Source organism: Bactrocera dorsalis, chromosome 3, assembly GCF_023373825.1.
Source record: "Bactrocera dorsalis isolate Fly_Bdor chromosome 3, ASM2337382v1, whole genome shotgun sequence".
NCBI classification, from domain to species: Eukaryota; Metazoa; Arthropoda; class Insecta; order Diptera; family Tephritidae; genus Bactrocera; species Bactrocera dorsalis.
The window spans coordinates 70425117-70452361 of record NC_064305.1 but is presented as its reverse complement, the minus strand read 5'-3'; the positions used below and the strand labels follow the sequence as shown (position 1 = coordinate 70452361).

The window sequence follows — 27245 nt, the reverse complement described above, 5'->3', positions numbered from 1 at the left end:
TGTAATAACAATAATAATCATTTACTTATCAAAATTGATGTCAGATTAAGATGGTATGACGAGGTAGTGGCTTCAACGAAATTACCTGTAAGTGGCGATGGTGGCTAACAGACGACAAAAAACAATCGGCCACGCCAAATGTATGCAAAATAACGCCAATTTGTCAGGAAGCAACTTTAGGTAGTCATAAACGTATCTTCGCTTAAGTACAAAGCACATGTAATATGCCATCGGTACAGTGATGTGCGAACAACAGCATACACCTTTATATCTGTATCATACATATGTATATCTACCATTTACATATATATATTAAATATATATGCGCATGCATTTGAAACCCGTTCAAGCTGCTCACTACATTGTAATAAAATATTATGCTCGGCACACAATTATACAACTTTTATATAATAATCTTAATTTCCCATAAATACCACTTTGAGCGAAGTGCGCATACTCGTCATAAAGCTCGTATGATAGCCCGAAAATGCGACGAGTACGCAATGTTAAAACGAAAGTCAAAGAAAGCTAAAGCTTTCTGTAAAATAAAAAAAAATAAAGAAAATAATAATTCTAATAAAAACAATAAAAAAAACGTTGGCTTCGGCGGCACCGAAGCTATTAACAAAAGTAAAAAAGCACTTTATCTTGATATTGAACGAGCATTTTGAATGAAAGCTTTATGTAAGTGTGGTCCGACATCGGCAACTTTTTCGAATATTGCAATTTTGCCTTGGACAACAAGCTGTGACGAATTTCGTCAAGATTCTTATCAAATGCAAAAGTTTTCCATACAAAGACTTGAATCCATTGTTCAATTTGTATGGCAGAGTATATGCTAAAGTTGACCGATATCGACAAATGGACATCTTCTTGGAGAGAAAAGATCATGTGCAAAACTTCAGGTCTATACCTCAAAAACTAAGGAACTCTTTTGCGTATACAAAGACAGACAGATGACAGAGTGACACCGATATTTGCATTATAAACTTGCAACGTTGCTGAACTCGAGAAATTATCATTTGTTGTTTTAGGTTCTGAAAACTGAAACAAAGTTGTGTATTAACGGGTGAACCAAGTAGAGGTATGTATTTGTTTCAATAGCCTTTTTTGACAGATCGCGCGTGAAACGTGTCCATCTGTCATGCTATTTTTGTTCCGTTTTGTTTGGCATTTAATCATGCAAAGACTTATACTATGTTCAGACCGAAAACTTCAAAGATTAGATTACATTTAAGCATTTCATAATCCAACAGTGTTGTCACTGCCGTTAGAAAGATCAAAAAACAGCTGTTATTGTCATTCAAGAATTCACATCGCTTAATATTTATCAAAAGAAAAGATTGTCATATAGTATTTTGAAATAAAAGCCGTCTTTTTTTAATATTTTCCATATAATAGAAATAATGGATGCCTTTTTTTCATTTGCTTGGTCAATTTTCAGGTGAAATTAAATTCATTGTTTTAAAAAAAATTTGTTTGTTTACATTTTTTTCCCTTTGTAGTGTCGAAATCAGCTGTGATAATGTAATAGTTTTCCAGTGCTGACTAGCATTTTTCCAGTGCTGACAAGTAGATTGCGCAAAATCAGAGTCGCACGGACAGATTTAGCGTGGATCAGTTTCAAATCATTTCAAATGAAGTGATTTGGAACTGTCATTTTTGTATGGCGAAATCTTGATAAATTTTTAAGATTAGTGGGATAATCCATTCAACAGCCGAAATCGTGTGATTAAGTGTCGGTCTGAACATAGAATTACGTCAAGACAACGTTTACAAATCGCTCAACTTTACTGCGAAAATTCACGTCCTATAAAGAATCAACATAATCCTACTGAACGTACTGTACGCAACACCATCACCCATCTTGAGATCCAACATTTATTATTGAATAAAATTCGACCGAATAGATCACGTCCAGCACGCAGTAAAGAAAATATAGTAGATGAGAGTGTACACGAAGACTGTGATGAGTCGATTCGACGCCATTCGCAGCAACTCGGACTGACGTATAGAACGACTTGGGGCACTTTACGTCGAGATCTTAATTTGAAAGCTGCCAAAATACAACTTGTGCGTGAATTGAAACCACTCGATCTTCCCAAGCAACATCGCTTCGCTCTATAGGCTCTTGAAAAGCTCCAAGAAGATCCGACGTTTTAGAGCTGAATTTTGTTCAGCGCTGAGACCCATTTCTGGTTGGGTGAGTATGTAAGAAAGTAAAATTTTGGCATTTGGGACAAAGAGCAACCTGAAGAAATCTAAAAGCTGCCATTTCATCTAGAAAAAAGTTCGACGTAGCACATAGATGGCGCTACCACTCGTATAATTAAATCCAAATGATTTTTGGTTAGTCCCAACCTTCAAAAGCCGATTTTAGATTACGATAAAGTGAAGTTGTTCGTGATAGCCAGCACTTTAAAGATATCAACTAAACGTCTACATCATAACATTCACTAATATTTGGACTGCTTGTAGGACGAAATCGCCGAAAAACGGGCGCACTTGCAGAAAAATAATGTGCTGTTTCAACAAAACAATGCACCGTGTCAGAAGTTAGTGAAAACGATAGCAAAAATGCATGAATTGGACTTCAAACAACTTCCGTATCCACCGCATTCTTCAGATCTGTCCCCAGGCGATTATTTCCTGTTGTCAAATCACAAAAAATGCTCGATGGGAAGAAGTTCTCGTCGAAAAATGAAATGATCGCCGAAACTAAGGCCTACTTTAAAGCAAAGGGCAAAGCGTACTTCAAAAATAGTATCGAAAAGTTGGATGGTCGCCTTTGTTGAATAAAAAAAGGAAACGAAACATTGTCAAAAAATTGTGTTGTCCTATGATAGGCCAAGGACTTTTCAATTGACCTGTTAAGGCTTGAATGCTAAGCGATTTCATGGATAGACACTTTTTCCTCTATAAAATGGTTTTTTGGTTTAAGCGATTTTGAAGCTACGACTCACGCCTTCGGTCTATACATATTTTATTAAAATATTAAGACTTTAATAGTCCAGCTTATACCCATCAGCACACGTTTCAACCAAGCTGACTGACTGAGACGACCCACTTTTTCGCCTGTCACTTTCTAAGGCGATAAATTCATTCAGATTTGAGAAGCTAGACTATGCGACCGTCAACAGCATGTCATTTAGACTGCATTACCGCTATTTCTGAATATTTATTAACGCTTTTTTAGGAGCAGACATTTGATGTCTCGACGCGTGGGTTCCAATCCATACTAGAGGCATAAGTGTGTGAATATGCGTGTGTGTGTTAGTGTAAGACCCATCAATTTAGGAAGTAAAATATTATGCTAACCACTTATACACACACACACACACGTGCAACATCAAAAAGAGATTGTCCCTTTTTCAAATTTGCTTGTAAGTACACAAGTATTTACATAAGCACACACACACACACACATACGCATGCAACTACAACAATGTCGAGAGGTGCGCGTGTTATTATTTGCTTTACAGAAAATTGCGTGTGCAGTTCGAAAAAATGGTAATGACAAAGTTTCCGCCTTTTACTCGCATTTGTATTTGCTGATTGCAAGCAAATCTTTTGTGTCAATGTTTATCTCGCCGCGCGGTCACGCTTACTCTAAAAGCGGCGTATGTTCAACTTTGAAGATACATATGTAAATAGTCGCATCGACAAACGCACACTCCATACATACATACGTACATGCGTACATGTCCATATCGCGGCAAGAATATGGAGAAAAGTTAATATGCAGAACGTGTTTTCTTCACTTCACTCAATTTCGGCTGAAAAAAGGTGCGTCCGCCGTCGGCTCGTAGGTATAATGTACCTTAAAGGGATTTAAACACCTACAAATTGTCAACAAATGAATGCAACTTTGTAGGAACTACAAATACAAGTATGTACATAGCGTATACTCATATGACGGCAACATTATGGAGGTCTGTTCGATAGGTGTGGTCTTTAGGAAAAAAATATATTTTTTCGATTAGCAGTATTGTCAGTTCCGATCAGTATATGAACTACTCAACCAAGCCTCCGAAGATTTAATCTTTATGGATGGGACAAAGCCCTTCCCCCCAGGCTTTCGTAGAAGGGTTTACTGTCAGGAGCTCTTTATCAACTCCGTCTTCAGACTTCTTGACTATTGCAGTTTCTTTAAGTAGCAGTAGATTTACTGCTCCGAAGTGCAGCATTCTTCATAGACCATCTACTCAGATAGCAGAGCGGCGATACAAGTCTTGAACTCATTAACAAAGCGTTCAATGTTGGTCAAAGAGTACCTAACCTCGCTATGAATAACATCAAGAATCTTTAGGATAAGACTGACATGGGTGTCAGGCTAATCACAGGAAACTGTAAAGCTGATGAGCTACCTAGAAAAGGCATCCTAGAACCGCTATCGGTAGATTGGGTGCAGGTTGGTGGTCCCGCAGCCTGTTGTTGTTGTTCTGCCGAGTTGACAGTCCTCGGCCGGATAAAAATCCGGGTCCGTTCTGGTTACGTAGACTCGACTGTCGTGGGAACGGTAGACCCGTATCCTCATGTGTTCTAGTACTAGATAGTTGGGCTTCGCGGAAGGTTGGTCAGCGCTGGCCACCATCGTTACATACGCTGTCGCAAAAACCTTTTAGCTCAAGATCGATCACAAGGGATTTTGTAATCTCAATAAGGCTAGCTTGGAGCTTTTAACGGGCCATAGTCCTATTGGCGTACACGCAGTAAGGCTAGGAATCCTACCAGACATCATCTACAGAAGCTGTATGGAAGAAGACGAGGTCGAAACAACCCATACTTCTTGCTTGATTGTTCCGCGTTGGGAGGTCAAGGCTTAAGCACTTGGGAGCGCATACCTTTAGACATCTCACCGAGTTGGCGAGAATGCAAATGACACGCCTGTGCAAATGACTTATTTTCTATGGCCTCACAAAGCACTACATATAGTAGTCCACGTGCGATCTTTCATAAGCTATCCAAATGTTTCAAGAAGATCCAACGTTTTCGAGCCAAGCAAAATTATCGCATTTGGGTCGAAGAGCAACCTGAAGAGATTCAAGAGCTGGAACAACGGTTGGATGTGGTTTGCTTGAAATTTGGTGTTTCCAAAGGAATCATGGCTACAGAGTCTTTGAAAATAATGAAGAAGTGTTCTGGAAAGTTTACTCGAACTTTATTACGAGCACAAGTATTTGTGTGGTAGAAGAAGTTCAAGTGAAGTCATCGAAGGTGTGAGAGTATCAATGCTAGACCCTTCGAAAGCGCGACAAAGAATAGAGGTCGCAAAAGAGATGCTGGACAATGTAGGTCCTGCCTTAATCAAACGACGTTATTACTGGTGAGAAGGACGTAGGATTATGAATATTATTCTCGAATCTCTCCCTCATAGAAATAGAAAGGATACAAATGATTCGTGGATAGCTCATTGAACCGAGTTGGAACGAATGCGATAAATATGTACTAGATATGCCATATAAACCAGTTAAGTTACGACAAAAGAAAAGCAGAGATGCATAAGACAAACCAAATCTTAATCTAAATCGCAAGACATTGGTGAACAAGCTTCATGCAAGTGCCTTCCATCATTATTCCGTGTTGAAGTTGAAGCAATTTTCTTCATTTCCACTGATTTATCTAACCACCCGCGTAAAAATATATCTCCAGAAAACAAACATGCACGCATAAAAGCAAATAAACTCGCTCCATGATCTAAAGTGAAATGACAATAACCAAAAAGTAACTACATTCGGGTCTGCGCTCTGGGAAGTGGAGCGCAGTGCGCACACAGTCAAAAAGTATAATTCTTCCAAAATAGTATTTACTTTCTCAAGAAAACAAATACACCTTTCTAATGCGTATCTTTGGCTCTTCATGAAATTTTGAATTTAGAACTCTTTAGCAAACAAACAAGTGTGGATAGTTGGATACACACATACATACATTCCAGTGTATGAGAATTTATACACTTGTAGCAGCGCATCCTATTCAAAATATGTTTATCTACTCGTATTTGCCTAATAGACTTCGTTTGTGTTTATTGTTGTTATGCAACGAGTCACTACAATCATTTAGGACTATCTCAATTCTTTGAACTCATTCAATTCATTTGCATTTCTTTTGTACACGAAAATTTTCTTTAACACACTCTTTAGCATGTAGATTGGTTGGCTTACACAAACTCCTTCACAAAGGTTAAACAGCATTTCTATCTCCTTTTATCGCCTTTTCAGCCACCAATAGACAATGATGCGACCCGCCTAGATGCCCTCATAAATTGTCACTTTTCAGTTGTGACACAAAGAGTTGTATGAAACAAGCGGCTATCGCCATTTATGTGAAAGTGTGTGTGCGCATAACCATTCTAAAGGGGCGTCCAAGAAATATTCTCCTAAAATTTGTGTAATGTATGGTTGAGATTCAAATTATTATCTAAACCTCTAACCATTATGAAGTCTTATAAGAATTAAAGTTGAGAACTACAATTTTCGCAAGTTCAGAATTTAAATTTTTTCCAAGATGAGGGCTCAAGTTTCCTTTAGTTGAGAATTTATTTTTTACTATTATTTTTTTGATTGAGGTTCTGGACTGCTTTCTTTAGGGAAGAAAAATATGTTAATTTATTAAAAATTCTATAATTTTTGAGAGAAATTCAAAAAATGCGTTCGTTCCACGCTCCTTATTTAACTTTATGCTAAATTTGTACTACATTAAGAACAGAAATCTAACGTTCGAAATGAGAAACAGAAGGTTTGAAAAGCGCTGAAGATTTCCTGGAACGTAAGGCCGACATCTGCCACTCGATTTCCACTATCGGGAATTGCTTTACAATGTAGATAACCAGTTAGAGTGGCTTAAGGAGTTACTTGGGTTTACATGGGTTTCAAAAAAATAATGTTTTTAATATCTTAATAAATTCTACAACCCTCCTAGAATATTGTCCTAAATTTTCAACTTGATCCGAGTAATAGTTTCGGAGTTACAGCCTTGAGAACTTGTGCGCTCGTCTCGTGTTTTTGGTGTCGGTTGGCAAGATTTCTCGAGAATTACTCAACCGATCTTCACGAAATTTTACACAGGTCTGTGAGATACAAAACGATACTTGAAGGAATGTATACTTTTCGAATACAACATTGGAAAAAAAGTCGGGAAATTTTCACTAAAATTTAAATTTTTTGTAAAAATATAAGCCACAGTCCAATTTTAATTTTTTTTTCTAAGTTAAGGTTTTAACTAAAACACGTATTTTTTCACTTTAGCTGATCCTGTAAGGAGTAATCCTGCCAACGCGGCTGCATCTTTTTTCTGAGGGGTTACCGGAAATGGTGTCGCAATGACCGAGTTTAAAATATTTAATTTTTTACATGAAAAAAAATTGTTAAAAAAGGCTGTTTTTTACCCGAGGAAACCCATGACAATCCCTTAACAATGCAATCGTTTCCATGAAAGTCGGGAAAGAGTAACCAAAACGGACTGGAATTTCTGGGGAATATGAAGGCTGAGGCAGCGTCACAGTATTGTTTGTGGCTGGCTAAGTCAACTCAGCTCCTTGAACAAAAAATAGTAATACTTTTTAATTTAAATTTCGCGCGAAAACTCATTTGTCGAAATATCTTGTTTCTTGGTTGGTATGACTGTCAGTGACATCTGTGCCAATTGACCCAACAAATATTAATTAGTGCTTAGTATACACTTGTCTTTCTGAAAAACATAAAGTGCATTGACGATTTTTACGATGAGTGAAATTATTCAACAAAAGAGTTCCATTAAATTTTGTGTGTGGAATCAAATTTCTGCTGCCGAAACGTTCAGAATATTAGAAGAGACATTCGGTGATGATTGTTTGTCGCTAGCAAGTGTTTTTGATTGGTACTAATTATTCAAATATTGTCGCGTTGGCGACGAAACACGAACATGACGGCCATCAACATCAACCGATGATCAACACGTCAATAAAATAAAGCAATTGGTGCTTGAGAATCGACGATTGACAGTCAAAGATCTTACTGGTATCGTTGGAATATCGGAAGGATAAGTGAAAACTATTTTGGGCCTAAAAAAGTGAAAGCACGATTGATTCCAAAATTGTTAGAAAAACAACGTCGAGTTGACGTCTATGAAACAATGCCTTTCGACTACCAGGATATCATGAAAAGTATTATTACTGTTGATGAGTCTTGGATCTCTGCTTACGACCCGGAAACAAACGACCAAACGACTGAATATCATGGCAAAGGTGAGCCGAAGCCGGAAAAAACCATATCAAATATCAAGATTATGTTGACAGTTTTCTTCGATTATCTAGGTGGGGTGGCCTCCGAATTCCCTTCAAACGGCTAAAGAAATACTATTTGAGTGTTATGCGTCATTTGTGCGAAGCGGAATTATCGGCCGACAACACATGGTTTTTGCACTAGGATAATCCACCGTCGCATACTGCATTGGCTCTCCGTGATTCGACCGATTTAGCTCTGTGTGACTTTTGGCTATTGAGCAGAATCAAACAGCTGCGGAGAAACCATTTTGAGTAATTTGAAGACATTAAGCGTGAATCGCTACGCGCTTTGAAGGCTATTCCAGAAATTGACAACAGAAATTGAGAAAACACTCTTTCGAGGATTGAAAAAAACGTTGGCACAAGTATATTGGGACCAAAATTGATTTTGAAGAATAAATTAAGAATTTTAAAATTATGAATAAAGACTTACCATTTTTTGCTCATAGTAGACGAGAAACATATTGAATTTGGACGAAAATAAAGGTGAATACCGAATGTTATACGGATTGTTACGTGTTTAAAAAATCAGCTCGTGCTATTGGCCACAATCCAAACTAATTTCATATAGTACTTTGAAACGGTGGTTGTACCTACAGAATAAAAAAAGAAAAAGAAGAAATTAAAGTTCAACAAAAAGAATTTAAAAGTCTATAAATTGAAGAGAAAGTAAGGGAATTTCGTTCGACACTTTACATAGACAAAATATGTATATCCAGAGATATATGTATATACATATGTACATATATATGTATTTGAAGGTAAGTGCTTGTTAACATACTGTATATATAGTTATATTTAAAGATGAAAATGCTATAGACCCGCAATCACCGTTAGATCTCTCGACTGTCCGTTATCGGCCATCAAAAATTATTCACGACCGCCCACACATGCAATATGTATGCAAACATATACTTAGCTTCAACATATACTCGTACGTATGTATGTATGTATATGTTTATTTGTCTTTCGAATGTAAATAGCCCACTTAAATACTTCCTAGTAATTATGAGATATGTATGTATGTATATGCACTTGTATGCATGTGCATATTCCCACAACCACCACGCCAAGTGCTTAAGTATGGTAACGGAGCTTAAGCTTAACTGACAAATGTAGTTATGTGCAAATGTGGCTGCAAATGTACAGTTGTAATGGCGAAAATACATTTCTGCATACATACAAACAAAGCTAAGAAATTTACATATACATATGATTGTACATATACATACATACATACATACATGTGTGCGTACATGTTTATATTGCAACTCAATTTTAGTCAAATGCATTTATCCGTAAAGTACTGTGTCAATGCTTGGTGGAAACTAGACGGCCGACGGAAAGGCGAGCGACGCGCGATGTCCGGCCGGCCGGCCGAGCGACGACGACGACAAGATTTCAAGTTTTCGCTTTGTAAGCCAAGAATTCATATACTAACCATTAATTTTCATTTATGCATTAAACACTTTACTTCAACTACAACAACAACAACAATAACAGTAATAGAAATAAATACAACAATAACAAAAAAAAAGAATGCAAAAACGCAAAATGAGAAAAAATTGCCAAGTGGAGTGAGGGGATTTACATTTGCTAGCGAGCTGTGCGCAATCGAATAGACATATACATATATACATACATACATACAAGCAGCAAGAACATTTGGTGGCATTACAACGCAAAGCCGCCAACAAACAAATGTCAAAAACAAATGTTGTGTGGTGGCAAAATGCGAATCCATTACGAATAGCGCGTACAAATGCACACCTATTTGCGCGCCAACACTAGCAACAACAACAACAACAACACACAAAGAAAGAAGGAGGAAAACATTCATTGCGCGTGGAGTACATCTACATAATGCGCTCGCCTGCATTTGATAGGCAACAACTTAATTTCGCCACAGTGAGTTGTGGCGCAATGCGCGGGCGTGTGGCACGAGAGGTGTGGCAATAGCGCGCACACACACACACAAGTGCTTAGATCGATCGTTGCCAGGCTGCCAACGCCACTGCCATTCGCCATTACCACAAGCGGCAATATTAGCAAAAACAACAACAACAACACAACCACCATCATCGTCACCATTGCGACCGGCATAAGCCGGCAGCAGCACCGTAATCGCGCGATGGTCACTAATGCGCTTCCGCGGCGACCCACTCGACAAGCAATCGCAGCCGCCGCACAGCGACCGTGAGGTAGCCGGTTGGCAGTTGTTGTTTTTGCTGCTGTTGTTGTCGCAGCGCATGGCTGGAGCCATCAGTTCTTCTTTACAAATGTCCAACAACTGTAAAAACGGCTGCCAGCCACTGTTGTCGCCTTGCCACTGCTAGAGCTTGTTGGCGCTGTGGCTTTGGTTGCTGTTGTTATTGTTCTTGTTGTTGCTTTGGTTGCAGTTGTTGTTGTAGCTTTTCATATGGTTGCTGCTTTTGTTGTTGTTGTTGTAGCTTTCCATATGGTTGTTACTTTGGCTGCAATTGTCGTTGTTGTTGTTGTTGCTTTGCTTAAGTTTCTTGGTGTGATTGCATTTGTTGTTGTTGCCTTTGCTGCTGCTCCTGCTGCCGTTTCGCGCTGTTGCAAGCTGCTAGCTGTGGTGTGGCATGTAGCATGGCATGACGTGGAGCATCCTTATCAATGCCGTGGCGTTGCATTAGAGTGTGCGGCAACAACAACTGCAATATCTATACAAATGAGCAGCTTCTTTACATACATACATACATACACATATGCATGCATATGCCATAAGTAGTGGTATTCTTCGCTGAATCTTCGCATATTTTTTCTGCGACTTATTTTCCGCAATGCGCTCGCGCTTTGTTTGCGTTGTTGTTGTGGCATAATCTTTAAAAACGGCAAACGCAATTTTTCTCTTTAAGCTTTTTTAAATGGGGACTCTCGGCGTTCGGTTTGTGTGGAATGTTTTGATGGGTCGCTTTTGTTCCGCTCGGTGTGAAATATGTGGAAATATGTTGTAATTGCCGGCTGAATGGCGAATTGTAAGTGCAGCGACTGGAAAATGTTGCTGCAACAACACAACTAAGTAGAAACTGTAGAAGCTGCAGCTGTCGCTGTAGTTGTAGCTGAAGCCGTGACCGAAGCGATTGCGTCGCGAAATAGATGTTAGGACATAATTCGAAATCTTAAGTAATTGAAATGTATGTGCAACTGCATAACTATGTACATACTTTAGTACATATATACACACACATTCATACATACATACTCGCACGCCTACCGAGCAAAAGGAGTGGGTAGTTCTAGACTCAAGTAAACCAAGCATATTAGATGCAAGTATGTGGGCAGCAGGGAACGAGTGGAACAGTTATCACTTGTGCAGAGCAGAGGAAATAGCAAATAAATATACGACATCCTTTCAATATTTTGAAAGGAATGTCATCATTACAGCTGGGGGATCACAATTAATTATCAATATACATATATGTATATAGTTCCAATTAGAGGAAAAATCCAGAGACTCACTCTCAAAAGTAACTACCTGTACAATGGTACTTTTTATTATGGATCATCCTGTTTAAGGTTTACTTGTGAACTTACAGCTTTTTGGAGATATACCGGCGGAAGACTTCCAAATATCGATTCCAGAAGTTGAATCGATTTGGATTATAAAATAGTGGCAACTTAAAGACAGGTCTGAAGAAAATCATGTTTTTAGCGCTCTCCTAACACTTCACCTCGCTCGGTGAGATGAGAGAATTCGTTAGAGAAATAATGCTGTGCTACAGTAGAGTAGTTTGTAGCGAATGAACTTCGCCTAAAGACAAACGTTAAACTCTGTTACAAAACGAGCTGAAGCAGAAAGCTAACGGGAGGTGCCTGAATATTTTTTATTACAGCGTTTTATCACAGCCTAGGCTATGTACAAAAACACTTTGAAAATAAGAAGTGAACCATTAAACTGAGATCCAGCAGCCGCTATGGTTTTTAAAAGCTTAAGCTTTTATTGTTTTTCTTTTCAATATAACAACGTCAACCTCGAAATCCAACGCAGAATAACTCTTGCCAACAGGTGCTATTTCGGACTGAGTAGACAATTGAAAAGTAAAGTCCTCCCTCAACGAACAAAAACCAAGTTCTACAAGTTACTCATCATCCCCGTCCTGCTATATGCTGCAGAGGCATGGACGATGACAACATCTGAAATCTTCTGCGGAAGATGTATAGTCTTTTGCGCATTGGCAACGGTGAATACCGAAGTCGATAGAACGATGAGCTGTACGAGACACACGACGACATTGACATAGTTCAGTGAATTAAGAGACAGCGGCTACGCCGGCTAAATCATGTCCTCCGAATGGATGAAAACCCTCCAGCTCTGAGAGTATTCGACGCAGCACGAGCCTGAGGAAGCGGATGAAGACGAAGACCTCCACTCTGTAAGGAAGACTAGGTGGAGAAGGGCCTGACTACACATGGTATCTCCGACTCCGACTCCGACGACTGGCGCGCTATTGTAATCTCGGCTATAACCGCGTAAGCAGTGTCTACGCCAATAAAAAAGAAAAAGAAACTTTTAATATAGAAATCAATTTTCTGTCCGCTAACCACTTAGGTGGTCAAGAGAAATCCAGAACCATATCCCAAGTACTTTTGCACTTGGCACCATAGCCTCCATAAGCTGATGAGATTTTCTCACGAACGGTCTGCATTCCTTTATAAGGAAGCTGTCTCAAGAGTGGGTGAAGGTAGCTAGATTAGAGGTGGTGGCTTTGGGCTAAAGCTCGTGTCTCCACCCCTGAGAAAAGTAAGAAGTTTTTGCATACTGCAATTCTCCTCTACCACTAACTATTAGAGGGTGATCAGGCTGGAGAGGACTGAGAAACCATATCGGCCTACGCATTCTCCTAAATTAAGAGTACCCAATCCTTCTAGCAGCAACGAGGGGGCCATAAACTATGGCTTCGAGAGGGTGGGACTGCGGATCCTCATAAAAAAACTCCAGAACGGATGACCCTGAGGCTTCATAAGCGACGGAGGAGAAGTAATGCGATGACCAAACGAACATGACAATCGACCCCATTCCTAACGTGGTAAGTGTTGAAAGCAGATCGCCGAACGACGAAACTGTTCGAAAAGAATGGTGAATGTATTGATAATAGTGCGGAACTCCCATTTCTGGAGAAAAACCTGGGAGATGAAGGCCCTGTAGATGAACCACCATCACGGAAACACGGCTTCCAACTTCTCTTGCTTCGTCTCACAAGAGACAGAGCCGACGCCGTTCAGGTATCGCGGCTGAGTAATACGGTATCACTGGGTTAAGGGCAAAAAGACATAGGCTGCTAGCGACTAACAATACTTGTAGACAGGGACCGGAGCTTATCAGTGCTTGGTCAGAAACGAACTTAATGTTTTTCTTCTAACACATTTCAGCAACGAGAATGTCATAACCGCCAGGCTAAAGGACGACACCGGAGAACTGTAAATGATTTCGGTCTACATGCTTCATGATGACGCGGTGGCACCAGCTCCAGACTTGCTAAGGAAAGCTCTGGTAGAAGCCAGGCGAAAGATAGCTAACATAATGATTGGATTGCACGCAAACACTCGAAGTCAGGGGGAGTTCGGACAAAAATGGTAGAAATTAGTAACCTTTTAATGTTATTTATAAGATGTAAGATAGTCCGGTCTTTAGTAATTATCGGCATTTCTTTGAAAAGTTTGCCTTTTTATTGACTTTTGAATGACAGTCTGAGCACAAAAAGTCCGAAGATAATTTTAATAAACGTTGAAATTTTTCGAAAAATAAAATTTCATGTTGAGCAACACAATCTTTGTAGTTACAAAAGGTTCTTTTTTCTCCCCCAAAGATTAGCGCACAAGATTTTTGACCTAAAGAAACCGCAGAAGAATTCGCTAGCGGACTTTATGGTGGGAGGAGCAGTATTATTGTGAGATTTTCGAAGAAAATTGATGAATTACGTGAAATCCAACCTCTAAATTTGTTACTCAGTTACTGATTCCCAGTCATAACTTCTACTCTCCTACACTCACCAACCCCAACCTCGCCTTTCTTGATCATCTGCCCCTAAAACCAATAGTAGCGCGTTTCACTTTTTGCTTTGCCATTTCGTAGACTCATGAGCAAAGTGTGGTAAATGGCTTCGCCACTAGCATTTCCAGCCAAGCATTTTTCACACATTTGGGCAAATAATTTGATGTAGTGGAAAAAGCATTAACTAACCGCCGCACAATTGTACATTTGTTTTATATATGTATGTATGAACACATGTAGAAACGGACAAAGCGCCACATGTTTCCGCTGTTCCCAAATGAGCCTTGTGCGCAGTTGATTAGCTCCGCTGCGTCAAGACAACCGATCAATTCTGCCGCCTTCTCGGTTTGTTTGGCCGTTGGCTATGGATCGTTGTGCCACCAGAAAAAAAATCACTTCGCGGCTTTCTCCTTGACATATGATCGCATACACAAGTGATTATGCTAATGGAAAGTGGACAGCCCTATAACCTCCATGGACACACACACACCACACATCCACACAAACTCACAGCCGTAGAGAAATAAATAAGCGGGTAGCGCATGGCATGGCACGGAGGACCCACTGCCGCACATTCACACTCCGAAGCATGACATCCGCAGACGCAAGACACAGTCAGCGGTCGAAATGTGCTCGAAATTGAGGCAGCAGCAGTGGAGAAGACAAATGTAACAATTCACCGGGGAAAACACTCACCAGCTGAGCATGCGATGCACCCATCGCGACTATGAATGCGGCAGTGTACTCGTGTAGGAAAGTAACCGTGGAGACAACACTCATATGAATAGTTAAGTGGCGAGGTGAGCAAACATTTGGTGGGGACCCTGTAGGAAATGGTAGTTGTGTAGCAAAAATTGTTAGATGATAATAGTAAATACTAAGACCGTTATTGCTATTATTGTAGCCCGAAGTAGTTGAAGAGAAAAGAGGTGTTAGGTTAGGTAATGAAGCTGTCTCTCGCACCAAAGGTCACGATGGGTCCTGCTTGCGACAGCATTAAACGCTGGTGCTTTGTATTACTCAAAACTCCTAGATGTGGATCAAAGGATCTCCATAAATCGATGAAACCAAGTTTTTTAAGGCTATCAATATTAATTTCAGAAAATTACAAGTTTCGCCGAAAATATGTCTGTGGTTCTCAGTCTCTCGAAATCTAACAATACAGGAGAAAGTGCTAAATAATTCCTTCCTCCATAGAGTTCTAGCAATGGGCGTCCGAAAAGATCCTAGCTATTAAAGACTGTCTTATTAGAACCCTTGCAATTCCGGTGAGAGCCTAGCTAGATTCAGGTATTTTAGAGGACTTCTTTAATTCTACTCTGGATCAAAACTCGCAACTGCACAAAACCTGGTAAATACAGAGCTCCCTCGGGATTCGTAGATTCGTAGTAGATCCAGCTCTAGAAATGAGGAGACCAACGAATAATCGACTTATTCCCTCTAAAAGTTGTGCGGTAACATCCCTTCTTGGTATATAAAGCCCTAGATGTCTAATACACTGAAGGATGAATTAATTAGTTTGACTCCACATTTTGCTGAATCAGAACTTAAGCAGATCCAAAGTACAAATAAGTAAAGTTCTAATATGACCCTGAAAACTCTTTAGGTTTTAAACAGAAATTCACAAGAAGTTTGTCAGAAATACCTTTGGAAGTTCGACGAATCGAATTCACCACCTAAAGACGCTCTCGGCCTATAGGAGTATAATCGTATTCCATCGAAATATGAAATTTAGAAGAGACGCTTCATTTAGTAAAGCAAAACTGAGGATACAGCATCTACCAATAGGAATGACGTGATTTTGACAGATCGTGGGGGCCATGTTTGTTTACGGAGTCAAATTTTGCCGTTTGTTCCGTGCGGTTTGACATTTCAACATGCTGTACTTCACTTTAGTGTAACCCATGGAAATTGTCTAAAGTTATTAGACAAACTCACGTTCTACGAAAAATTCACAAATTCAGGTTCCTCGAAAAATAATCTTCTCAGATGAGGCCCGTTTCTGGCTTTGACTTTGTTCACAAACCCAATCGTAGATTTTAGAGTAAGTCAAAGCTTCGTGTGGTTTAGGAAACGCTATTGCGTTCCCAAAGATTGAGTGTTTGGTGTGGATTGTACAAGTATTATGGCGACATCAACGGGCCTCATTTCTTTCGAATTGAGGCGGAAAATTCCATTACCATCAATGGCGAGCGTTATACTACGATGTTGACGGACATTTTTTTTTCCGGATATTGTTGAAGTCGACTCGGATGATCTTCTTTTTCAATCAGTCGGTGCGCCGTCTCATTTTTCACATCTAAACATTGGCATATCGCGTGCAAAGTTTGGCGACTGGGTAATTTCGAAAAGTGGTCCAGTCAAACGGATACCAAGATCATCCGATTTAACGCCGCTAGATAATTATCTCTGGAGTATTTTAAATGAAAGCTTTACGTCAATCAACCAGCAACGCTGGAGGAGCTCCAAGACAACATTGAGCGCACTATGGCCAAAGGGCCTGTATCAGATGGCAGATGAACAGAGTCCTGAAGGAAGCTATAAGCTCAAAACCTCAACTGTTTGCTAAACTGTACAACGATCGTATAAAACAAGAGATGCTTTCCCAACTCGTGGAAGTTATAGTGTTTGGTTTTGCTCCCAAAATCAAAGAACTATCTAAAGAACCTTTATCGTATCGACCTCTGTGTATGCTCGACACAATGTGAAAGGGAAAAGTGAAAGTATAATACGAAAGCGCTTGGAGTTAGCAATCCAGGAAGCGCTAAGTCAAGTCATCAAAGAGACAATATGACTTTATAAAGAAGAGAAACACAATTGATGCACTACGAGAAGTCGTCAATACTGTGAAATGTGTAGTAAATGGCAAAAGATGGCAAGGTGGCACAAAAAAGTATCAAAGCCCTGGATGAAATACGCGCCCCTGAATATCTCATAAACAGAATCTCGAGTGGAGTACCCCGCTAGCTCAGTATTAGGCACACTCTTATGGAACCTCATTTATGACGGGGTGCTAAGAAGACAGCACCCAATAGACGTGAAACTAGTAGCGTATGCGGACGATCTCATGGTGTTAGCAGTGACTAAATAATTAGTCGACCTGAGAAACAAATGTAATGAGTGCTTAAATGGTCTACGCCAATGGTTCTCTTCTGTGAGTCTGGAACTAACAGAACACAAAGCAGAAGTTTTACTCATAAGCACCAGGAATGTGGAAGAACGAATAGAGCTCACCATAACGGAGTGCGAGATTACTTCACAGTCGCAACTGAACTACCTGGGAGTAATATTAGAGTCCAAATTAAAATTCAAGTAACACATAGCTTATGCTTCCGGAAAGGCAAACAAAATTCATAATGTTCTATCAAGAATGATAGCCAATAGGAGCTGCGTGCGTTTCAACTGGCGATAGGTATCGGCAAAGACAGAGAAGAGGAACAAGAGCATATAAATACGGCAGCAGCGATGGCAATCCTCATCCAAAGGGCACTGGACCAACATTATTATACAATTTGGCATAATATGAGCGCTAATCGCCGTGGTACTTCAAAATTTTTAATTTCGGCATTTCAATAGGAGCAATAAAAGAGTTTCGAAAATATCCTACTAGCAGCTAGAAGAAGTGCTAAGGTTACCAATAAGAGACGGCTTAAGGTGCCAGGAATATACTTTAAGCATTAAAACTCTTTTTCAGTTTATAAGATCATCTCAGATTCAAAGCACTAACTGGCTGCTTTAGGATCGGCTTTTGGAATGCAGCGCTCAGTTCGTTCTTCAAATACATAATTTATTAAAATAAAGTTTAGTAACCATGCGCCGGGGGGCAACCATTTAAGGATGTTACACGAATGGTATGCGAAGTATATATTTACATAAGCAAGTGCTGTGCGCGCTCGACATTTTATGCACCCTTCGTCATATTTTAATTAGAAGCTAATTAACTGTCAAAAATTATTCCCATTGGGTGCATGTCGATGTTACGCTTTTTGTTGTTATTGCTTTTTTTTTTTGCTTTGGTATTAGCACACCAAATTGAGGAGCATTTGCCTCTCCAGTCGCAATGGCGAATGCTTGGAATTCCTGGGTGTTCTACTTCACAGTGAGTGCGTCACAATTGTAACGCCCAGAACGGCAATGCCATATACGGGCCGCCACAGCCAAAGCCAGGAGGTATGGTGGACGACACTAATGCGAAGGCAATACGAGCAGACAGACATTAGTGGCGAGCGCGTAGAATATAACAATATTATGTATTAAAGTGCATGCTATATGCATATGCATGAGCCCCACAGAGCGCGAGTAAGCGGTAACCGAAATAATAACAACAAAAACCAGAACAAACAAAAAAATGATAAAAATAAAAGCGCAATGAAACGAACTAACAAACTAGCAGACAATATGAAATTCGTACGCTCAAAAGCGGTTCACATATGCATGTACATATGTATGTATGTATGGAAGTGCGTTTGTACGAATGTGTGCCGATGAATTGGTAGGGTTTGGTGATATTAATGCGGTCCTGTCCGACTGGCAAATGAAAGTCATCAATCAGCGCAGACGCAGTGTAAATCCAGTCACACTGCGCGCATGCGCACAAAAACTCACACACACAAACACAAACACGCGTGCACTCGCCTGGCTTTTATGTTTAATGCAACAAGCGTTCGAACAACACTGGGGACACTTCTGTTCTGCTATTGTATTCAAGTTGTTATTCTTGTTTGTGTATTTGTGTTGTGCTCTTTGTGTTTGTATTGTGCGCGTCGAGCGCCTGGTAGGCAGGTGGAGGAGCATGTTTGCGGGCAATGATTGGTGCTTGATGGCTTTTGCTAAGCTTTGCCTCAAAATGCTTGCTGCCGGCGTGTTGTTATTGTTGGGATGCCGCATGTGTGCCGTCGCATATGCAAATCCACTTCGATGTATGTGTGTGCGTGTATTGTTGAGAGTATTTGCGCGCATACTCCAGCTTTGCTGGAATGTTTGTGTACATTAAGAAGTGGGCAACACGAGTGAGTGAAGCGAGCGAGATTAGGGCGCCATTTATGGTCCATTTGAACGAAATATTGCCGTAATAGCAGTGGCAATGGCATTCAGACATTTCAGGAAGTCAACAAATGTGGCAAAAAATATTGAAGCTGCGCTCGTGTATGCTCTTGCCGCGTTCGCATGCTTGTCGTAGACGATTGAGTAAGCAGTAAGTTGGTGGAATTGTAATAAAAATTATGAAATAATAATAAATTGTAAAAGCTTGTAGCTAGTCAGCTTAATTAGTGCTGAAAATTGCTTCATCAAATGGCCTTTTCAAGGTAAATCAGCGCTTCTTATTATCCTACCGATAGATGGCGCTGCGTTAAAACTTTCAATAATCATTCGTAAAGGTCCTACCGCACTTTGGTCCATTTCATATCATATTTCCGCTTTTTAAATTGTAAAGTACAAAGGAAGACCCCAAAATCTGCGCCAATTACCGTGGGATAAGTAGTCTCCTCAACATCGCATATAAGGTTCTATCGAGCGTACTGTGGGAGACCACCTTCAACAAACTGATTGAACCTTCTCAGTGTAGCTTTAGACCTGTAAAATCAACAACTGACTAGATAGTTGCTAGCTCAGTTACAAAAAGAACCTATAAAACGATCTCGATACACATATAGTCAACTGTTATGGATCTACTCTACACTGTACCTAAAAGCTGCGGTGGAGATCGCTAAAGATTACTAATACTAAAATATAAGCACAAAATATTTTCTAGTCAACTGATCAGTCAACTTGTGGTCGCAAAAGAGATACTTGACAACGGAGCTGATGTTAATGCATTCGCTGAATATATGGTCCATTCAGCAAACGCATTACTACTGGTGACGAGACTTGGGTTTATGAACATACCGTCAAGCCTGTCCCACAATCTACCTGTCTACCAAGGGTGGTTTACCATGAATTCGTTTCACAGGGTCAATAATGAATACTACTTGGTTGTTTTGAGGCGTCTAAGTGAAGCAATTTATTATTATTATAACCAATGTTTATCCTCCTCGCGCCCAACCGACGCGAGAGCCATATCCGTATACGTGTGGAATCAGCAGAGTGTCAAGAAAGGCAAGAGAGTTTTTTAAGCGTCGAGAAACAAAAATATCAACAGCTAAAATTTAAAATGCGTTTTAATCAATTGTTACGATTTTATTTATTTATATAATTAGTCTTCTTAATTTCGAAAGTGAATCAGATAAATGAAATGTGCAGAAATGAGAATTAAAATCATATATGCGAGGGAAAGGTTCGTAAAGTTCCAGATTTGATCTACAAGATTTTTACAGTAAGGGTCTAAACTGCCGTCAAAAGCGTACCGGGATATTAAATTTAACTTCAGACATGAGAAAAGAAGTGCTAACTGTTCCATTTCGGTTTTTTACTAAGAATATACCATAACATCAAGCATTTCTCTACAAATAGTAAGTGTAGAAAGATCAATAAGTTTTAAACGACTAGTGTATGGAGAAAGACTCAACCTATAATCTCATCCAAAAGGCCATAAGGCAAAAAGTAAAACCATATCTAACTTCTCAGAATTGGATTCCATACAACAGAGCCATATTCCAATATAGGTCTAACCAAATGTGTAAAAAGTGTTGTAGTAACATACGGATTTCTAAATTCTTTAGACCAACGTTTAACAAAATTTAATATAAAGACTAAAATTGAGCTTAGGGTCCATAGTAACTCCCAAATCAATAAAGTAAATAGTCGTTTATTACTTAAGGGAATCCAGATCTATCGGATTTGTGGGCAGAAGGCTTATGAATTCACCAAACATAAATCTAGAGTCATCGCTCAGCTACCGCGTTCGGCAGATTTTGCTTCCTCCGACTTTTTTTCTATTTTCGAAACTGATAAATTTGCTCGAGAAAAGTGCCGTTAGCTCATTGGAATCATTAGTACTTTTTTGCATGCATGAAATTAAATAATTTTAGTGAGTAAAAACTGGATAAGCGGAAATCTTGTAAAGAAGGCACAAGGGCTGTTATCGTACAGATACAAAAGATGGAAAATCTTCTGGAGTCATGGCAAAGATCCTGAATATCTCCAAACGTATAGCTTTTAATGCAGTTAAGTATTTCCACAAGAATAAAATGACAAAACAAGTTCCAAGAAAGAAAAGAGGCCGGAAAGGGCACTTCGGGAGAACGAGTTAATTATCCGTAAGTCAAAAAAGGATCCCCACAAGATGGCAAATCTGATTTGAGTTGCGGTTTTTGGAGAAAATCCAAATACAACTTCTGTAGATAACGTAAAAAGACGATTACGCAAGATTATTATTACTCTCTGAACGCAATCCAAGCAGTCGCTTCAAGTTTGTAAAGAAATACCTACATTTGACAGCAAAAGAGCGGAGAAGAGTGTTACTTTCTGATGAAAGCAAGATAAATAAGGTTTCTTCAGATGGGAAAGCTTATATCCGCAGGCCTAGATGCAAGGAATTGGACCCCAAATATACTAGGCCAACGTTAACACCTGGTGGCAGCTGCATAATGATTTGGGGTGCCATGTCGTGGCTTATTTGTAAAACCGATGGGCGCCTGGACCAGATCAAATACAAGTCAATGAACAACATAATGTTACCATATGCTGATGACAATATGCGCGTAACATGGATTTAGTAGCAAGATAACGACCCGAAACATACTATGCATGGTACAAAACAATGGTTTCAGGAAAACATGGTGACGCTATTACTCTGACCTTTATGCAGCCCGAAATTAAACCCAATCAAAAATCGTTGGCCACATTTGGAGAAAAGAGTCGTTCACATAAAATTGGAAATTTCCAAGAATTATACAAGAAGGTTAAACAAGAATGCAATCACATTCCAAAGGACATCTGCAAAAGTTTTGTGGAGTCAATGCCCCGTAGATGTCAAGCCGTGATTGTCAGTAATGGTTTTGTAACCAAATATTAACTTTAAAGCAAATGAAGACTTTAAGCTTATTTTGGTTTGATTTACTACCGAAATTCGGAGTCAGTGGACTCAACTTAAAAAGCGCTACGTCGAATTTATGGTCGTCATAATCGTATTGTCAGATCAACAACACCGTCTAGTGGAAAAATTTGAATCCACAGGAACAGTACTAAATGACCCGTGCCAGTGAGGAAAAGAAGCGTCGTAGTGTCGAGAATAATGTTGCCGCTAGCGCATCAATTAAGCAAGACCCAAATCAGTCACTCACACGTCTTTCTCAATCGTTGGTCATCTCCGCGACGTCGTCGTTAAGCCAATTTTGCTTTCAAGAAGAGGCGCCGTTACCGCTATTGGGAGGTATCCGCTTGCTTGCGACACTGAAGTATTTAGGACTCATCCTGGATAAGAAGCTTTCATGGAAGCCGAATATCGAGGAGAGAGCCAAAAAGGCATCGATTGCCTTATATTGCTGTAGAGGAGCTATTGGCAAGAGCTGGGGCCTCTCACCGTAACTGGTACTCTGGCTCTATGACACCATAGTCAAGTCCATAATGTTTTATGGAGTCTTCATGTGGTGGAGGGCTTTGCAGAAGACCACACTTGCAAAGAAACTTGAGAGCGTTCAACGAGCTGCGCTCATCAGCATGTGCGGTGCATTAAGGTCTACCCCAATCATCGCACTTAATGCAATCCTGAACATAAAGCTGGTTTATATTGTCGGAAGGTGTATGGCCGCAAAGGTGGCTATTAGGCTCAGGGTGTCTGAGTTCCTAAAAGAGCGTATATCTGAACACTCGGATATCCTGACAAGCTTTGACTGCATACCGGATCATCTGGATCATGGAGACGCCATATGGAACTCCGGTGGGTCTTCTCCGCACATATACCGACGAGGGAGGTTTTGCAGGGAAGAAGCCGTTGGAGGAGAGGGGCAGTAAGCTTCTTTACGGATGTGTCAAAGCTTGGGGGGAAGGTTGTTGGAGGGAGGGGTTTACTGTTGGGAGCTCTCCATAAAATCCAGCTTCAGACTTCCCGACTATTGCAGCGTTTTCCAGGCTGAGGTTGCAGCCATCAAGGTAGAAGCAGACATGCTGCTCAAAAGAGTGTCTACCTTCGGGGAAGTGACCATTCACTCAGATAGGAGGGCGGAGATACTAGCCTTTAACGCATTCACAGTGCGTTCAAGGTTGGTCGAAGAGTGACTGGCGTCACTGTCTCTGGCGGCGAGAGCTTTTATTATAAGACTGGTGTGGGTGCCGGGCCACAGCGGAATCGTAGGTAACTGCAAGGCTGATGAGCTGGCACGGAAAGGCACCCTAGAATCGCTATCGGTAGAATGGGAACGGGTAGGTGCTCCTGCATCCTCCTGTTCTCTACTACTGGATGGCTGGGCCTCGCGACTGCTCGGTCAGCGATGGTCCAGCATTGGTACCTGTGCGGTCGCAAAGGCCTTTTGGCCCAAGATAGATCGCAGAAGATCTGGTGATCTCTTTGTCCTCAGTAAGGCTAGCCTCTCATTAATGATGGGGCTCCTGACGGGCCACTGCCCCATTGGCATACATGCTGTAAGACTGGGAATCTTACCGGACACCGCATGCAGAAGCTGCTTGGAAGAAGATGCAGTAGAAACTAGCCAGCACTTCCTTCTTGACTGCCCTGCTTTTGGGAGGTCAAGACTTAGACACTTGGGGGCACATAGCTTCAGAATACCCGCCGACCTGGTGGGCATAGAAATTAAGCGCCTCTGCAAATTTGTATTGGATACTAAACGGTTTGCCGATATCTAAGTCCGAACACGGGAGTTCGTTTTTCAATGGCTTCACAAAGGACTACTTCTATTAGTCCATGTGCGATCTCTTGATCAGCCATCTAACCTAACCTAACCTTTCAACATCAAATTGACGCAATAACTAAAGCCGCTTGACCACCAGACTCTTCGTATGTTGGTACATTGGGCTGAGCAACAACTTGAAAATGATTCGGATTTTCATTGAAAAATCATGTTCACAGATGAGGCTCATTTCATCAAATATGCGTTAGTGGTCAGGCAGCAATTCACACATACTCCATAAGTAACCGAAAAAATTACGGTTTGGTACGGTTTATGAGCCGGCGATGTCATCGAGCCGTACTTCTTCCGTGATGATCAAGATCGGCACGTTACTGTGAATGGAATCGCTACCGCTTAATGATAACAAAATATTTTTGGACTGAATTGGATGATATGTGATTCCAACAGCACGGTGTCAAAAACCACATAGCGAATTTCAAAATCGATTTATTGAAAACCAAATTTGCTGAACGTGTTACCTCACGAAATGGTCCAGTCAATTGGCCGCCTCGGTCGTGCAATTTGACGCCGTTAGACTACTTCCTGTGGGGCTACGTCAAGTCTATGGTCTATGCCAACAGGACAGCGACGATTTAATAAACTTCGTATGAATATCGAACGTGATATTGCAGCAGTACCGGCCGATTTATGCTTGAAACCGTCGGAAATTGGGTTTAGCGTCTGGACTTCTGCAAGCGTGCACGTGGTGGCCAGGCAAAAGAAATCGAGTTCCATACATAATGGCATCGAATGTACTTTCGCAGAAATAAAGAATTTCATTGATATCTCAAACCGTTTTTGTTTTATTTAAAAACTTTACTTGCTTTATTTCAAAAATCATACGAAATTTAGCAAACAGTTATAGTCATTACTTGCCTTGCCAGAACTTCAGATAACGCAGCTGTGCGTAGCCACATTCCTAAAATTTGCTTAAATACCTACATATGTACATATATTTGTGCGGGAAGTGTGCATGCATATGCACGCAAATATATGTACGCCCATATAAAGGGTATAAAAATATGTTCTATGCCTTCATCTAGTTGATATTTTTACGACTTTCGGTCACAGCCTTAGCAATAAAAACAAATTTGTCGCTACGACGCGTAGACACCAAAAATTCAACACGCTTCCTAACACTGCATTTGACATGCATAAAAACGCCATTCCGACATTCACATTCACAACAAGAAAGTATTAAAAATTTGTCGTAAAAGCATCACTGTTGCAATTGTATATTTCGTTGTGCCGCAGCGCGGAGACGCGCGCGCTCAATCGGATGGACGAATGGACGAATGTGGACGCATGTCAGGCCGGTCAGCCCCAATTGGGGGAAAACATGCGACTACGTAGTCGTCTTCGTCGTAGTCTGCGGCGGCGTAGTCATCCATGCAGTCTATTAAGTACACCATACGGCGTGTTAGCAACGTTTTATGGCATAAAATGCCGCTTTACGATGTGCGACGGTGACACCCAATTTTTTGTTTTGTTTTTCCTTTTTTTTCACCACGGCACTGTGTTGGGTAATAAACATTTGATCCCAGCTAGATTTGCCAAGGCAAAAAGGACGAAAATTTAATGTGGTAAAATTGTTGTTGTTGTTTTTCCTCTATACTGTTTTTGTATTTTTCTGCTACCATTGTGAGTGTGGCATTTTGTTGTTTTTTTTTTGTGGGCATAGTGCACCAGCATATCCCGTAATATGCAAATAGATATTCTCATGCAAATATGTCAGGGAATTGTAAATTAAGCTGCGCTTGAGGTACGATCCTCATAGGTTTGGTGTACTTAAAAGTGGCATCACCACATACAATGTAATGTGCGTGCAATAATTTGTAATTTGAACGCATAAAATGCGATAAAAATGTATTTGAATATGCAAGCAGCAGCAGCGCAGGCAGGAGAACATATGCGCATGCGCACACACGCACACTTCTGTGTCATCAAACTGCAGAGCCCTTTCGTGTCACAACGCTTAAGCAAACAAATAACCGAACAGGTTTATTATTGTATTTATTCGTGTAAATCAATCAATCACCGACCGATTGCATGTCCTCAATTGCTCACGCGCAAGCCAACGGTCGCGCCTTTGCAATTTTGGTGAAATGTCATTGATTTTTTGGGAAATTTGTCGCAGCTCCCTGCAACGCGGCGGCTTTTGTTCACTTCAAACAACGTGAAATCAAGTAAATTAGCGTTGCTGTTACAAAAACAACAAATTCTTGCACAACAAACATTTTAATTAAGAGCGCAGCAATTAGTAAGCGCAAGGAAATGAACGAAATGTGGATATTCACGGAGTAAACGGCTGCATATGTCTGTTTGTCAACCAAAATGCGTATTTATACACACATATACATACACATATATATAGCTAATTTAGCGCTGTTATCGATAAGCCACTTCGGTTTCGACAAACTTGCAGCGTATCAATTACTAAGCTATGCCTTGCGTGCATTTCCCGCAAATTGCAGCAGAAAATTACAAGTCTTTAAGATCTAATTACAAGCGGTTGAGATTTCAACTATTTCTTTGGAAAGCTCAGTTATTTCAAAGCAGTGGATACAAAGATATCAGTTAAATGTTGCAGTGAACATTTACAGCACTATTTAATGGCGTATAAAGCCTAAAGCTTTGGTGACATACTTTAATAATTAGCATGTTTAAATATAATAAAGTGCAGCGTCTTCGCGGCACTCGTGTAGTTTCAAAGCCTTTGAAACTCTTTGATAAAGAAAGACGTATAAATCTTATTTATTATAATGTTAACAACTTTAATGAAGCCTTGATCTTTTTTTCTTTTGTTGAAGGCTCTTTATTTGAGAAGACATTAGTTAATGATGACAAGAATAGCTTAGAACACACACGAAAAACATACTCGTAAGAGCATAAGAAGACTATTTGAGAAATTTGGTTTAAAGAAAAATGTTTAACGGTTATGACTCATTATTTTTGTCCGTAGTGAGTAATAGATGATGAACCCGATTCCCCAATCGATGATGATGTAGCAATTACCCTTCTGAAGAACAACAAAGCGGCGTGGGCCGATGGATTGCTGGCCGAGCCATTCAAACACGGCGATGAAGAACTTATATGGAGCATGCATCAGCTTCTTTGTAGAATATGGTCGGACGAAAGCATGACCAACGATTGGAATTTAAGTGTGCTCTGCCCAATCCACAAA

General features: G+C 40.2%; 1 protein-coding gene across 1 annotated transcript in view; it reads right to left on the bottom strand.

Moving 5' to 3' along the window:
- Window positions 1–8834: 8834 nt before the first annotated feature.
- LOC105221967 (peptidyl-prolyl cis-trans isomerase-like 3) overlaps window positions 8835–27245 on the bottom strand; it is a 45717-nt gene continuing 27306 nt past the window's right edge. Inside the window, exon 5 of the mRNA XM_049453559.1 lies at window positions 8835–8853. The gene's annotated coding sequence lies outside the window, so the exon portion shown is untranslated. The remainder of the gene's footprint in view (window positions 8854–27245) is intronic.